Source organism: Mustela nigripes, chromosome 5 (assembly GCF_022355385.1).
Source record: "Mustela nigripes isolate SB6536 chromosome 5, MUSNIG.SB6536, whole genome shotgun sequence".
In the NCBI taxonomy this organism is placed as follows: domain Eukaryota; kingdom Metazoa; phylum Chordata; class Mammalia; order Carnivora; family Mustelidae; genus Mustela; species Mustela nigripes.
This window is the reverse complement of record NC_081561.1, coordinates 64,782,136-64,797,834: the sequence shown is the minus strand read 5'-3', so window position 1 is coordinate 64,797,834 and position 15,699 is coordinate 64,782,136. Positions and strand designations below refer to the sequence as shown.

The 15,699-nt window shown below is 41.6% G+C and overlaps 1 protein-coding gene across 1 annotated transcript in view; it reads right to left on the bottom strand.

The window, feature by feature from the left end:
• The window catches only part of BTBD9 (BTB domain containing 9), a 414,251-nt gene extending 406,689 nt beyond the window's left edge, over positions 1–7,562 (bottom strand). The window contains exon 1 of the mRNA XM_059400548.1: positions 7,442–7,562. The gene's annotated coding sequence lies outside the window, so the exon portion shown is untranslated. The remainder of the gene's footprint in view (positions 1–7,441) is intronic.
• Positions 7,563–15,699: the final 8,137 nt, after the last annotated feature.

The following is a 15,699-nucleotide window of genomic DNA, read 5'->3' as shown; positions in this document are numbered from 1 at the left end:
AAGGAGTTCTGAATTTACTTTAAATGTCATTAGCTTGGAAAAGTACAGTTCCTCCTATTGAAGACTTTTGCACCTATATATAGAAAAGTAGAAAATCTGATGTTTATGTAAAATCTCTTGTCAGTCAACTAAAAAATAAATAAATGGTCAAATAAAACCATGTCTTCACAAAAGACATCATTAGGTCTTTTAAATGTCTACCTCCTTTTCCCCTCTAACCCAAAAATATTATTAAATTGTCTTCAATTATTGAGGCAATTATTAAAATTCTAACTTCCTCCAATAAAGTTCCCCAAATCAGCAAAAACAAGATGGGATTTCTCCATATGGACATTTGCATGCTAGGGCCCCATGCTGACACCAGTAGGTGACATGAAGAGCATTGGCTCTGGAGTCCAGGCCTGGGGCTGAAGCCTTGTCCCATGACACTAGCCACAAATGGCGGGCAAACTTTTCTCCCCATTTTGTGTCTCAGTTGCTTTATTAGTAAAATGGAGATAACACTCAACTTACAAACCTATTATTATAAGGATTAAATGACATATAGAAAGAACCTAGCATAATACGGTGACTTGACAAACAATAGCTAGTTGTTAATAACGTTTCTGCTTACGTGTATTATAAGTACACTTCCCAAACTAAGAAAACAAGGACATAGACTGGTCGATATTTTTTGGTATCCTATAAAGATGTAAAAGGCAGTCCAAGAAATTAATATGGATTTGTGACATTATAATTTCTGGAATATTCATGCATGAACTGATATCAAAACTTAACATTCAAGCACTCAACAAGCACTGGAGAACCTACTCTGTGACCAATCTTTATACAGCATTTATCATATTCTATGTAGTACTGTAAATACATTTTTTCTCCTCTACCAAGTATATATTCTTTGATTGCTTAAAACTTCTTGTTTATTGGGGTGCCTGGGCAGCACAGTTGGTTAACATCCCACTCTTGGTTTTGGCTCAGGTCATGATCTCAGGGTCCTGGGATAGGACGCCATTGCCAGGCTCCATGCTCGGTAGTCTGCTTGAGTTTCTCCCTTTCTTTCTCTCTCTTTCTTTTTCGCTCTCTCTCTCCTTCTGGCCCTCCTGCTCATGCTCTCTTTTGCTCAAATAAATAAATCTTCAAAAATTTTTATTTATTTTTATTTTTTTTTCATGGCTCCTTGCATACATAAGGCTGAATGAATTTAACTTCAAGTCCTTGAGGTCTGCTCATATCAATATATTCTTAACATTATAAAATGCAGGTATCATATCTTCCCCTGACAACATGTATGCACACTGATTCACACTCATTTACACAACTAAAGCCAGGGTTAGATAGATGCTCAGAGCAATTAGTTCTCTATGGCCAGCACTTGACACAGTTTCTGGCACATGGTAATTACTTAACAAATGTTGACTATTATAAATGAGAGAGACCAAGAGCCCAGAAAGCATGGTGAATAGCTAACTAGTTCATCATTAAACTACAACTTACCTCCTGAAATCTCTTTACTATGTGCTTGTACTATTTACACAACTAGTGTTTAATTTCCTTATACCATGGAACTCTCTTACGAATTACTGTCAGGGACGAGAATTAACACTTGCTCCATATGCCAAAATGTGAGACACGTAAGACCCAAAGTATATCAGCAAACAAGATATGAGTCTTCATATTCAGTTTCCTCTTGATCCACATTTCTGTGATCATATCTCCTCCTGCTTCTTTCTTTTGACCAGCCTATCATAAACTTCCAAGGTACAGGGAGTATATTATTTGCTTATCATATAAACCTGCAAAGTGCCTCATACAAGACACAGAGTGTAATCCTGACACTTGTTACTGACAAGTATTCTGCAAACTAGATTGTGACATTAAAAATGACAGGGGTGGGGTTAGGACATCTAACACGAAATCACAGCACATAGCTAATGCATCAGTTATTTGAAAGAAATTTTCTGTAGTTATTTCATGTGTGTGTGTGTGTGTGTGTGTGTGTGTGTAAAATTAGAAACGGTATCTTCTCTATGACTCAGCATAGATATAAGAGGATGAATGAAATCTGTGTGTGAAGTATGTGCACTCATAAATATGGACAGTATTAAAGGGCTTCCAAGGTTCATTCAAGCAATGCTATGTGCCCAGCATTATGCCAAATTCTGGGGAAGACAGAAATAGGAATGTGATGAGGCCTATGGACCTGGAAAGAACACTGGTGGATCTACAGAGTCTTCAGACTGCTACCTCCCTAACCTTCTCTGAACTCTCTCCTAGTTCTCCATTCACCTCAATTTCTTTGTTAGTCTCAGTGCTGGTTTCTCTCCTTTCACCCAGTCTTCAAGTCAGTAGTTCTCAAAGTGCGGTCATGGGAATACCAGCATCAGGATCACCTGAGAATGTGTTAAAAATACAAATTCTCCACCCCACTAAGATCTACTCAATCAGGAACTATGGGCGTGGGGTCCAGTAATCTGCATTTTATCAAGGCCTCCTGTATTTCTCCTGAAGTCTGAGGACCAGTCAAAGTTTGATCTAAGTGTTGATGTCCAGAAGTTCCACTCCTTGTAATTTCAGTTCTCATTCTCTAATATTGGGGTAGTTGTATCTTCTTCTACTACCTCTACAATGCTAACTATAACTACCACTACTAATAGCAACACATATCATTTATTAAGCATTTATAAGATAGGTACTGTGCCAATCATTGTGCATATACTATCTTATTTAATCTCCACAATGATTCTTTTTTTTTTAAAGATTTTATTTATTTATTTGACAGAAATCACAAGTAGATGGAGAGGCAGGCAGAGAGAGAGAGAGAGAGAGGGAAGCAGGCCCCCCGCTGAGCAGAGAGCCCGACGCGGGACTCGATCCCAGGACCCCGAGATCATGACCTGAGCCGAAGGCAGCAGCTTAACCCACTGAGCCACCCAGGCGCCCCTCCACAATGATTCTTTAAGGTATTATCGATCCCACTTTTTGGAAGAAATTAAGGCTTAGAAATGTTAAATAACTTGCCCCTAGTTGCCCAATCCAACCAGTAAGTGAAACAGATCTGACCTCAGGTTTTCTGAACTCCAAAGTCCACAGAGTTAACTACTATACTCAACTCCAAAGTCCACAGAGTTAACTACTATACTCACTCCTAGAAAAGTACTATTTCCTTAGCCTTGGAGATTGTCACAATTATTCCTAAACTGTCTCATCAACTCTGGAGTAGAAATCCCAATCACTATTGGCTCTCTAAACTCCACACAGGGACCTGCTAATTAACATGCCATCATTTCCTCTCTCCATTGCATATCTGTTCTTCCTCCTGTGTTATCTAATCTAATGTCCTCATAAATCACCAGCTATTCAAGCCATACACACCTTTGACATCTCACTCCCTCACCTCTAGCTGGTCATAACATTTAAAGATTTTAACATGTGGTGCGCCTGGGTGGCTCAGTGGGTTAAAGCCTCTGTCTTCGGCTCAGGTCATGATCTCAGGGTCCTGGGATCGAGACCCGCATGGGGCTCAGCGGGGAGCCTTCTACCTCCAATCTTTCTCTCTGCCTGCCTCTCCGCCTACTTGCGATCTCTGTCTGTCAAATAAATAAATAAATAAATCTTTAAAAAAAAAAAAAGATTTTAACATGTAGGTGCGCTTGGGTGGCTCAGTTCATTAAAGCTTCTGCCTTCAGCTCAGGTCTTGATCTCAGAGTCCTGGAATCGAGCCCCATATCGGGCTCTCTGCTCAGTGGCGAGCCTGCTTCCTCCTCTCTCCCTCTCTGCCTGCCTTTCTGCCCACTTGTGATCTGTCAAATAAATAAATAAAATCTTAAAAAAAAAAAAGATTTTAACATCTAAAATACCTCTACAGTCCACCCATTCCCACTCTCCCTTTTCATGCTCCCAGCATCTTTTTTTTTTTTAAAGATTTTATTTATTTATTTGATAGAGATCACAAGTAGACAAAGAGGCAGGAAGAGGAGAGGAGAAAGCAAGAAAGCAAGCTCCCTGCTGAGCAGAGAGCCAGATGCGGGGCTCGATTCCAGGACCCTGAGATCATGACCTGCTGAAGGCAGAGGTTCAACCCACTGAGCCACCCAGGTTCCCCTGCTCCCAGCATCTTTTATCTACATTCTAACTAGTCTCCTTGGCTCTCCACACTAACCCAATTCTGCACAGGAACTGTGAGTTAACTTTGTGATCTGATTAGTCCACTTTCTAAGGCCCTCCATCACCAACATGGGGGTGACACTGGAGGGAAGAAAGTCTAGGCTTTTTAGAATGGAATGGAAACCCCCTTCATAATCTGGCTCCAAATATACCTTTCTTGTCTCATCAAGAAACAACTCAAGGTTTTCTGAAAATCCTATTATTTTTAATCTTTGGCAACCTTGCTTATGCTCTCCCCTCTGCTTGGAATGCCTGTTTTCCCTTTTACGTGTGCAAAATTCTACTTAACTTGCAGGGCTAATAAGTTCTATCCTCTTCTCTTTAAAGCTTTCCCTGATTCTATCAATTTTTCCCCAGCAAAAGTCATCAATGGCCTCAGCATTTTACTTATTCCAAATTGATTAACTCTTATAACACACCACATTTAGGGGTTAATCTAGTCTGACGAACACTTAGTATCTCGGAGGGTAGACTGTGTCTTGTTGTTTGTGTTCCCTGCACCCACCACAGTACTATCCATAGCCAGCACCCAATAAATATTTGCTGAGTTGTTAAATAATGCAACATTTGGTGTTGCAACTTTACACAGGGTAGGTTAGCAATTCAACTTCAGGTTTATGCACCACTCAAAAGAATTTCCACATAACAACAAAAGGTATTATAAAGACTAAAGGTTCAATACTCAACGGCAACATTTTTAATTTTCTCAAATCTTTCTGTCAATATTTTTTAGCATCCTTCTTCAAACAGACTCCTTTCCCAGCAAACATTCTTTGTATATATTACAGGATCAGCAGTAACTACAATCCTCACAGACCACTGTTAAGAGATAATCCCAAGCAAATCTGTGTCACCGAGAGTGGCTGGATAATTGTTTTGGGTACATCATTTCAGATTTCCAATGGAGAGGCCCAAGCACATCAGGCAAATTTTAGAAATGGGGACATGCACTGCTGGCTAAATACATAAGATACATTCACATTAGCGAGGCATTTATTCAAATTACTAACTGAAATCAGAAGTATAGGGGCGCCTAGGTGGCTCAGTGGGTTAAAGCCTCTGCCTTCGGCTCAGGTCATGATCCCAGTGTCCTGGGATCAAGCCCCGCATCGGGCTCTCTGCTCAGCGGGGAGCCTGCTTCCTCCTCTCTCTCTGCCTGCCTCTCTGCCTACTTGTGCTCTCTGTCTGTCAAATAAATAAATAAAATCTTAAAAAAAAAAAAAAAGAAGTATACAACAACCTGATCCTGGTTCAACCATAATATTCCCTAAGTTTAAGTAAGGATAACACGTATTCTTGTCTAAGACTATTTTAACACAACTCTCATGCCATCCAAAAAGCTGGCCTTATCCTGGTTATCAGTGGGATCCTGATAAGCCTGCCTTCGTCTTAACACTTTCCCTTCCCAACCTACTAAACCTTCTCTCTCCAGTATCTCCCTATCAGAGGTTTCCTACTCCATTCACTGGACAGGCCCTGAAGGTCTGTCTCCTCTATATATACCCCATCAAAAACACTCACACGATCTTCTCAACACAACACGTGATTTCTTTTCTCTCATTCAAATTTTATAGCTCTTTCAAAGACCGGATCAAATCTTACCTCTTCCAAAGAGTTCGCTAACTCAGCCCACCACAAGCCTTAACTTTTCTAAATTTCTCCTGCACTTAAGTACAGCTCCTCCCACAGCACTTGGATACATACTGCCTCATTTGGTTTCATGATTTGACATACATATGCTCTTAAAAACAAAACAAAACAAAAAACAGGTCTTCTACATCATTTGTATCTACAACCCTCCTCCCACATGTTACATGGTATAGGTTAGGGGGGCACATGTATTAGCTACTTGAACTAAATTAAATGTTTGCTGTACATTAATAAACACTCACAATGCAATATATTAAAAAATACCTATTGTGTGCCTACTCTGCAGCAAACTTCTGTAGATGCTTAAGAGATAGCCATGAATAAAAATGACATAATACCTGTCCTAAAAACGGGTACTGTCCAGAGAACAAGAGACACTAAATTTCCAGTACTCTATGTGCTACAGAGCAGGATTATTGGTTCCAACATGTAAGCACCTCAGGCAGCACACTTTACAGATCCTCTGTTAGGAAACTGAACCACAAAATTTTAGAGCTGAACCAAAACTCACAAGTTAATTTCTTTAATTTTCTTGCACAGATCACGATTAAATTTCAGGATAGTCTCTGTACCAGTTCTAGGCATTGCCTTAATCAAAAGTCGGGAAATAATAACTTCTTCTGTACCTCCAATGCTCTTTTTCCCAAGGATAGTAACTACAGCCGCCACACACTGACTCACAAGGGGATCCATTGCACAGAGTGTACTGGTCCCCGTTGATTTGCTGCACCTTACCCTCAGGCTTGCTCTACCACCACCATTTTCTAGCCCGTACGTTAAACAGAATCTGTGTGTTTCTACCTAGTAACTAGCAAGTCTGTACTACTTTTAAGGAAGACAAAAAAACTGTGCCTCCCTGCTTCCTTGGCCTTCACGATGACAAAAAAACAACAGGGGTCTGAGAAATGAAACAGCTGATTTGAGTCTGCGAGGAAGTGAGAACTTAGGATGGATATCCGCCCCCGGCCTCAAAATCCTTAGCAACAATGTGACAGAATGTCTAGGGCAAAGTTGTATGCGTGCCTTAGGCACGTGCACATACAGGCGAAGTTGGAAACTCGAGGCAACAGGTTGGCCGCCCCCTATCAGTCCTGACAGATCGCCTTCCCCGGGTCGTGGGTGTGTCTGACGCCGCTTGCCGGCACTGATTCACAACTCTCTCCATAACAACCGGCTTCTCCTCGGAGCCCAGCCAGGGCAGGGGCGAGGAAGGCCCCAGCATGCCAAACTTTCCGAACCCCAACCCCGCGTCCCAGTTCCGCCTCCTCTCGGTCGCTGGGTCAACCCTGTCTCAGGCAGGCTTCGAGACTGCTCTGGGAACCTGGGCTTCTCCAGATTCCGACTCCTCTGTTTGGGAGCCTGGCAAAGCCACCCAGACACCTACTTCCCACTACACCTTCCGGGACTACACTGTCTTCACCCGTCCCTCGCGGCCGCTCCCGGACCGCCCGCGCCCAGAAACTGACCCTCGCCAGCCCCCGTCCCGGCTCCTTCCCCGCCCCCGGAAAAAGCGGCACAGGGGCGTGGAGTGGTGCGCGCGGGTACAGTGGGGGCGCGCGTTCCCGCGCCCCGGGCCCGCGCAGCAGGTGCGGCCAGGCCCCACCTCCCCTCCGAGGCCCCGGCTACTCACCCCAACGATGATCCTCTGCGACCTAGCCGCCCGTACGGACGCCTCTTCCGCCTGCTCCGCACGCCCCTCGTAGCCACCGCCCCCTCGGCCGCCGCCGTCGCCGCCGTCCTCGCCGCCGCCGCCGCCGCCGCCGCGGCGCGCGTCCGCTCTCACGCACACCGCCGTGGCCGCGCACGCGCCTCTGCGCGCTGGCGTCACTTAGCAACCGGTCGGCGGCGGGGAGGCGGGATCTGAGGGTTTAGGGTCGGAGGTGCCCCCTGGCGGGTTTTGCGGCGTTTCCCCACCCGCCCGACCCGTCGCCCTCCTTAGCTGGGGGCTCCAGGGTGTGGCTGCCCTGCCGGCACCTGGCTCCGGGTAAGTCACGTCACCATACGTCAATGTATGGCGTCACCGATCGCGTCACTGCAGATGGGAAGGTCCCCGCCACGAGTTGCCAGTGCTCCTGTGGTTGCGAGAGCAGTGGCCTCTTCCAGACCCGCGCGGATCCCGTGCGGGAAGGTTGTACAGGGAGTGGAACCAGAAGGAGCTGAGGGCGCGGTTGACGGAAGACGGCTGAGTGACCCTCGTTAACCGAGCAGCAGGGTGTGATGGACCGATCCTTGAATTCCCGTTAACTTAGTTTATAAATGGGGCTAACAGTACCCATCCTGCCTGCCGGCAGAATCGTGAGGCTAAGAGGAAATACTGTATACAAACTTACTTTGTAGGGTATAAAGCCCATTAGACTTTAAAATACTTTTATTATAGGAGAAGGCGGCCAAGCAAGAGCAGAAGAAAGCAGGGACTTTGGAGTCAGAGAAACCTAGGTTCAAGTCTGATCCTGGCTGATGCTGGATAGGCAATTTTGCTTGACGTTTGTACCAGGGTGTGGGGGGGTTGAGACTATCTAAAAAGGACATAATTCTAGGTGAAGGATGTTTCATGAGCAAGGTATGGAAGTGAAAATGAACAGGAAGAATAAGACTTGAGACCAGGAGACAGGTGATTGCTACACTCCAGTTAAGAAGTGATAAGAGCCTAGGGCACCTGGGTGGCTCAGTGGGTTAAGCCGCTGTCTTCGGCTCAGGTCATGATCTCAGGGTCCTGGGATCGAGCCCCGCATTGGGCTCTCTGCTCAGCAGGGAGCCTGCTTCCCTCTCTCTCTCTCTCTCTCTGCCTGCCTCTCCATCTACTTGTGATTTCTCTCTGTCAAATAAATAAATAATAAATAAAATCTTTAAAAAAAAAAAAAAAGAAGTGATAAGAGCCTTAACAAAGGTATTGGCAATGGAAATGTAGAAGAAAGAATAAATATGAGCGCTGTTAAGGTGGTAGATTTGACGGGACTGAGAGGGGGATAAGTGAGAAGGACAAGTTTCTAGTATGGATGCTGAAATAGATGGTGGAGCCATTTAGCAAGATGGGAAGAAAGATGAGTCTGGGTTATCCACCAGTTTCTGTACTAAATTACAAGATAGTGGTGGTGGGAGTCTTGGAGGATGATCAGATTTGTGGAATGAGATGGTGATGAGTTCAAATATAAATCTGCTTATTGGGAAAACAATCTCCACTGGGACACTTGCAGGGAGAGGCCAGGAGTATTATATTAATGGCTGTCACTCCAAATGGAATCTGGAGTCCATTTGGACTCTGCTCATGATGTTTCTTTCCATTTGGAGTGATAGCCATTAATATAATAATCATGGCCTCTCACTGCACCTGCCCCAGCTCACTACTCCCTGAAGCAGTGACTTCCTGATTGGTGAATTTAAAAGGAGAAACTGGACATATATAGCCCACCCCATTCTTTTCTCTTAAAAGAAAATTGCCTTCAAGAAGTTGCCTTGGTGGTACTCTCTCCTTCTCCAGAAACAGGGTGCCTGGTCTAGGACCACAAAGTTAGTAAACAAATTTAATTTCATAATTTGGTATTAGGAAGCACTCTGCCCACAGGTAACATCCACACAGAATAATGGTCCCCCAAGGATGTCCATGGCCTAATCTACAGAATCTCATGAATGTGTTCCCTCTCTTACATGGCAAAAGAGACTTTGCAGATGGGATTAAAATGAAGAGATTATTTTAGGTTATTTGGCTGGCCTTGGAAGTAGAAAGGTCTGAATCAGGGAAAACAAAAGTGAGGGAGAAAGAGATTTGAAGAATCTGCACTGCTGGCCTTGAAAATGGAACAGAGGAATGCAGACTCCTGGAAGCTGGAAAAGGCAAGGAAATGGAGTCTTCCTTAAAGCCTCCAGAGATAATGCAGCTCTGCCAATATCTTGATTTTAGGATTTCTAGTCTCCAGGACTGCGAGGTAATAAATTTGTGTTGTTTACTAAGTTTGTGATATTTGTTACAATAGCAATAGGAAACATACAGTCAATAGTAAAGATGATAGCTGGTCTTCTGCCACATTCTCCTTTATTTGAAAGAGAAGCATGCAGGTAGGTTCTCAGGCTCTCTCAAAGACTGAGCATTGTGACTGTGACTTGGTGGAGGGAACCTCCACATCCAGAGGGAAATATCTAACAAGAGTTGAATTACACAGATCTATGAATGAGAAGAGAAGTTGAGTCAAAATAAAATAGTTTTAGAGGACATTAACTTTTAATTAGTAATTTAAGTACTAGGTATGGATGAGTTCAATCAGGGAGAAAATATAGAAGAAATAATAAAGAAGACCAAGGATAGAGTCCCAGGAAGACCTAGCTCTAAAAAGCAGTGGCAGATGAACAGAAGCCCACAAAAAAGTCTGAGGAACTTGCATAATACCTCAAGTCCATAATGCCTCAAAAGCCAAGGTTGGAAAGAATTCTAAGATGGAGACAGGGTTCAGCAGAGTCAGAGATCGCAAGTAGGTCAAGTATATCGAGGACTGAAAAGCAATGACTGGATTTAAGAACACAAAAGTGGTTGGTGATCAATAATAATGGTTTAAGTGAGGTAGTGGATATAGACATCAAATTAGTGGGGTCTGAAAGGCAGGTCAATATAGTGGATTGGATTCTGGTATGGTTGATGGAAGTTTGAAACTCTAGTCTTGGTTCTGGCAATTAACTAGCTAGGTAACTTTGGGAAAATACTTTAAGTCTTCCAGGCTTTGGTTTTTCTCATGTACCCAAGGAGAGATCAGGCTGAGTCTATGATTTGCACATAAATTCCTAGGTAATCCCAACTTTCTTTTAGGCCCATTTGCTTATAACAGCACACTTAAAATCCTACTCAGGTTATTTCACCAAACATTGAGAGTTAGTTAGTATATTATATGCCAGCTTCTATCCACATACTGTGGATCTGACACATTTATCTGAGAAGCTTAAAATTTAGGAAGGGAGATAAACACATAAGCGTGTAACTCATTGCCATAGTTCTTTTTTAAGCAAAGCAAGGTACAAATTGAATGAACTATTAACTGTAACATAGTATACTACATGCTATAGTAGAAATTTGTATGAAGTGAAATAAGGGATGTATAAAGTGACACGGGAGCAAACAATTTTGTCCAATGGAAACCAAGATATTTACCTACTCTCTCAGGTAGGCATAATGTGCTTCAAAAATGGACATAACTGTACCAATGACATTTCCCCTGATAATTTAAAAAATGAGAGTTGTACTAAGTGCCAATCATTTAACATTCCTTCTAGATAGTTTTGTTGTGATCTGGAAGATTATTTATGTAGATCTACTTCTAAACTGTTGAACTGGGGAAAATGGGCATATGTACCAGTTGCATGCAAGAGGAATTTATTTATTCCACTAGCTCCAAGAGGAAACATCTATTTGTTATACATACCACACTCTATTACATTGGCTCATCTGATTCTCAGATATTATCTCATTTAATTTTGAAGACATCAGCTTTTTGTATCAACAGCTGGCATTTTATCTCTGTTTTAGCAGGTGAGAACACAGAGTTGAAGTAATCTGGTCAAGGTCATACTGACAACAGTTAAGTAATAGACTTAAGATTTGGACCCAGCTCAGGCATCCTCCTTTCCTTAGTTTAAGTGCCTTTGCTCTGTAGTATTATATCATGTGCACACCTTCATTTTAACATTTACTATAATAATGATGATGCTTACTATGTGCCAGGTCCTGTTTTAGGTACATAATAGGCAGTAACTCATCTAAGCCTCATAACAACTCTTTGAGGTATGTGGTTTAATCACAATACTTTTATAAATCAGGCATAGAAATTTTAAGCACTTTATCCAAGGTCACACAGTAACTGCTGGGGCCAGGGTTCAACCATACCAGGCACCTTCTGCTAACATTGAGGGATTCTAGATGACCATGGTTTCCAGAACTTATCAGTGCACTTACAGTAGGGCTGTTGTGTGTGATACTGCTTCATAGTCCTTATTAAATGAACACAAGAGAATTTTTTCTCAGACCAAATGTCATGAAACACTTGGCTACTGTTGAGTAACTGATATGTTTTCTCCTTATAGGCAATGTGAATTATATAACAGGCGTTTTTTTCCTTTCACTTTGACTGCCAAGGAGCTCCAAGTAAAATGTGGCTCAGAATTAGTAACTGGCAGCACCCTTGGCCTGCATATCTGTATTTTGTTGGTTTGAAATTTTTCAAAATAAAAAGTTGGGGGAAAAATAATCTAAATTCTTCTTTGTTTTCTAAATTTTGACAGGATACATTTATAATTAGAAAAAGCAAATAAAAGAATGTTTGCAGCTTCCAGTGATTTCTCAGGCTTTACTCTGTGGATAAGAACTAGTTTCCAATTAAATTCTATGAGTTCAATATGGATTCCTAGTTCTTAGAAAACCAGGACTTCTGCATTTTTTGAAAGCCTGGATCACTAGAATTTGTGTCCAGACAGATCAGAATGTATTTCAAGTAGCATAAAAGAAGCAAGTTGTGGCCCTCTTTGTTTTTAATCTGTATCTAAATTATTTGAAACCACTTTTGGATTATTTTGACATATGCTAGCTTGCTTTAGAGATAGAAAGTCGATAATCTTTAATGCTGATATTTTATTATGATGAAATTTAATGTGCAGTTCTTTCTGTGTTTTATCATTGGCTGAAAGAGTGGATAAAGATCACCTGTTCTAAAATTAAAATAATTATTTCTTTCTCAAGTTTAATTGGCTTAAATTCAATAACTAAATACCAGATTCATTTCTTTATTTAAAGGTATGTTTGGGTAGCTGGGTAGCTCAGCGGTTAAGCATCTGCCTTCAGCTCAGGTCAGGATCCCAAAGTCCTGGGTCAAGTGCGGCATCAGGCTCCCTGCTCAGTGAGAAACCTGCTTCTTCCTCTGCCACTCCCCCTGCTTGTATTCCCTCTCCCACTGCCACTCCCCCTGCTTGTATTCCCTCTCCCACTGTTTCTCTCTCTGTCGAAAAAATAAATAAAATCTTTTTTAAAAAATTAAGGTTTGTTTTGCAAGTAATTCTTTCAGGCAGATTTACTGGCCAGTCACTTTACTAAAAGCCATACATTTTATGGGAGTGTTATGCAGACTTTTTCTATAGCCAAAGTGAACAACTGATAATTTCTTCTTTGAAAACTTTTTAGTGAACAGCTGACATTTCTTCTTTGGAAATTTTTTAGTTCAAATCTCCATTTTCCAACAGGGCATTCAAACACCTAAATGCTCTACACTCATCCCAACAGATTGTTGCCAAGGGGTGGGACCAGCATCCAGGGTTGTCATATTTGAAATCTATTATCTCTATATATTGGTAACTAACATGTTAGTTAATGTATTAGTTACCTAGTTAACTTTGTAAAAATAAAACAAAGAAAACACACAAAAAACAGACTTGTATGTGAGTTTGCAGACTTTCTGCTCTGTCAGATAGAACTTTATGGACTTGAACACTTACTCATTTTCTTATTTTTTTAAAATTTATTTCTTTGAGAGAGAGAGAGCAAGGAGGAGCAGAGAGATAGGGACCAGCAGACTCCCTGCTGAGTGAGGAGCCCCATGAATGGCTCAATCTCACGACCCTGAGATTATGGCCTGACCTGAAATCAAGAGTGAGAACTTAACTGACTAAGCCACACAGGTGCCCCTAATTTTTCTTATTTTTGAAGAGTTGTTTTTATTTTTTTCCTTTTTTAAAAAAGATATTATTTATTTATTTGACAGACAAAGATCACAAGTAGGCAGAGAAGCAGGCAGAGAGAGAGGAGGAAGCAGGCTCCCTGCTGAGCAGAGAGCCCGATGCAGGGCTCCATCCTAGGACCCTGAGATCATGACCTGAGCCGAAGGTAAAGGTTTTAACCCACTGAGCCACCCAGGTGCCCCTGAAGAGTTGTTTTTAAAGGAAAATCCTGGATTCCCACCAGGTTCTCCCTCTGTTCACCACCATGTAGAGAGAAATGTTCCTATCTAGGTGAGAATCTCTATGGGATGACTCATTCTTCACAAAAGACTGTCAACCACCTACCATCTGCTAATTGGATTACTGAATTCTAAACAATATGAATTTGCCATTACTCAACCACAGAATATTACCTGGTGCCTCAGAAAACTACATACCTGATCATATTATCCTGAGCTCATACACACACAGCCCTTTCTTACCCTCTTCCAGGAGAAGTTTACTGACTTGTCTTTTGAATATTGTGTCTTTGGCACACATTAAGGGATTCTAGAAGAGACTGCTCCACAGAGCCCACTAGTGCATTTATTGTAGAGCTACTGTACATTTGGTCATTTTATGTTTCCCATGGAAAATCCCATGAGAGAATTTTCTTTTCAAGCCAAGTGTCATGAAATGCTTAGCTACCCTTGAATAACTGAAAATGTCTTCCATACAGACAAGCAGATTATGTAACTGAATGTGTTTCCCTTTACACTTTGGCCATCAATCAGGAAGCTATGATTCAAGCTTAGGTCAGTTTTAGTGCCTGAATAGGAACCTGTGGTCTGCATATTTACATTCTAATTTGTTCCCTGATCCTAACCTACTTAAATCTGGGTTTTTCTCTTGCTTGGACTTACTTAGAATTTTCTGCATTCTGTGTACAATTGCACTGGCCAATTGTGCAAAAAGTTGATTGTGGAAAAAGCTAGGGAAATGAATGATAACCATGTAATGATGACTACCTTATGTGTAGCCACTTGCCCTTACTTCAAGCAGGAGTTGAAATTTCAACATTTCTTCCATGCTGATAAGAAGGTGTTGTTGGGAATCCAAGTTGGTGCAGCCACTTTGGAAAACGGTGTGGAGATTCCTTAAATTAAAAATAGAGCTACCCTATGACGCTGCAATTACACTACTGGGTATTACCCCAAAGATACAGATGTAGTGGAAAGAAGGGCTTTATGCACCCCAGTGTTCACAGCAGCAATGCTCACAATGGTCAAACTGTGGAAAGAGCCAGGATGCCCTTCAACAGACGAATGGATAAAGAAGATATGGTTCATATATACAATGGGATATTACGCCTCCATCAGAAAGGATGAATACCCAACTTTTGTATCAACATGGACGGGACTGAAGGAGATTATGCTGAGTGAAATAAGTCAAGCAGAGAAGGTCAATTATATAGTTTCATTTACTTGTGGAGCATAAGGAATAACATGGAGGACATTAGGAGAAGGGAAGGAAAAGTGAATTGGGGGAAATCAGAGGGGAAGACAAACCATAAGAGACTGTGGACTCTGAGAAACAAACTGAGGGTTTTGGAGGGGAGGTGAGTGGGGGGGAGGGTGAGCCTGGTGGTGGGTGTTAAGGTAGGCACGTATTGCATGGAGCAGTGAGTGTGAAGCATAAACAATGAATCTTGGAACACTGAAAAAATAAAAAAAAATTTTAAAAAGAATCTCTTGTTTTGTAAGGTCTCCAATCTCTTCAGTTTAGCTAAATAAAGCTAGAAAAATGAATTATCTTCAAAGAAGTTTTAATGGTATTGCAAATCTACACAATGTCATTCTTTTAATTTTGATTTTTTTCCTTCTGATGGAGGTAGATAGGTAAGGTAATGATTGGCAAGCATTAATGGGAAACTGGAAGTCCCTAATTCTCACATCAAATAATTTTTCACCACTTCTCTCAGTATTTTCTGTTAGTAGGCCAGAATTTGAAGAATTGCCTTTTCTATTATCTAATCTAAGTAATATTATTTGCTTTAAATTCCTTTCTACCATGTATTAGTGTTCTGGTTTGTATTCACTGGTGTATATATTTGCACATACATGCTTTATCTGAAGGTACATGGAAAATATTAAAGTAGGATTCATCATTGTCTTAATACATCTTTTATATGTGCTAAGTTAAAGGTAGAAAGGCAATTGAATG